Source organism: Nansenia antarctica (genome assembly GCF_963989245.1).
Source record: "Nansenia antarctica genome assembly, chromosome: 4".
In the NCBI taxonomy this organism is placed as follows: domain Eukaryota; kingdom Metazoa; phylum Chordata; class Actinopteri; order Argentiniformes; family Microstomatidae; genus Nansenia; species Nansenia antarctica.
Genome location: NC_137689.1, coordinates 90,001 through 90,215, shown reverse-complemented (window position 1 = coordinate 90,215; position 215 = coordinate 90,001).

The window sequence follows — 215 nt, the reverse complement described above, 5'->3', positions numbered from 1 at the left end:
AACCACCAGCGCATGTTCAACCCTCTGAGATACAGCCTGACCCTGGTTCACATGTTCAACCCTCTGAGATACAGCCTGACCCTGGTTCACATGTTCAACCCTCTGAGATACAGCCTGACCCTGCTCACATGTTCAACCCTCTGAGATACAGCCTGACCCTGCTCACATGTTCAACCCTCTGAGATACAGCCTGACCCTGGTTCACATGTTCAACC